This window comes from Perca fluviatilis, chromosome 6 (assembly GCF_010015445.1).
Source record: "Perca fluviatilis chromosome 6, GENO_Pfluv_1.0, whole genome shotgun sequence".
Classification (NCBI taxonomy): Eukaryota; Metazoa; Chordata; class Actinopteri; order Perciformes; family Percidae; genus Perca; species Perca fluviatilis.
The window spans coordinates 40,947,072-40,947,974 of NC_053117.1; positions in this window are offsets into that span (position 1 = coordinate 40,947,072).

Genomic DNA, 903 nt, shown 5'->3' on the forward strand with positions numbered 1-903 from the left:
ATTCAGGGCCCTATTTTAACGATGTAAGAGACATTCAGGGCCCTTTTTAACGAAGTAAGAGATATTCAGGGCTCTATTTTAACGATGTAAGAGACATTCAGGGGCCTTTTTAACGGCAAGAGACATTCAGGGCCTATTTTAACGATGTAAGAGACATTCAGGGCCCATTTTTAACGGTATAAGAGACATTCAGGGCCCTATTTTAACGATGTAAGAGACATTCAGGGCCCTATTTTAACCATGTAAGAGACATTCAGGGCCCTATTTTAACGATGTAAGAGACATTCAGGGCCTCTATTTTAACGATGTAAGAGACATTCAGGGCCCTATTTTAACGATGTAAGAGACATTCAGGGCCCTATTTTAACGATTAAGAGACATTCAGGGCCCTATTTTAACGATGTAAGAGACATTCAGGGCCCCTATTTTAACGATGTAAGAGACATTCGCCCTATTTTAACGATTAAGAGACATTCAGGGCCCTATTTTTAACGATGTAAGAGACATTCAGGGCCCTATTTTAACGATGTAAGAGACATTCAGGGCCCTATTTTAACGCATGTAAGAGACATTCAGGGCGCCCTATTTTAACCCATGTAAGAGACATTCAGGGCCCTATTTTAACGATAAAAATAAGGGCCCTATTTTAACCATAAGAGACATTCAGGGCCCTATTTTAACGATGTAAGAGACATTCAGGGCCCTATTTTAACGATGTAAGAGACATTCAGGGGCCTATTTTAACCTAAGTAAGAGACATTCAGGGCCCCTATTTTAATGATGTAAGAGACATTCAGGGCCCTATTTTAACGCATGTAAGAGACATTCAGGGCCCTATTTTAATGATGTAAGAGACATTCAGGGCCCTATTTTAACGATGTAAGAGACATTCAGGGCCCTATT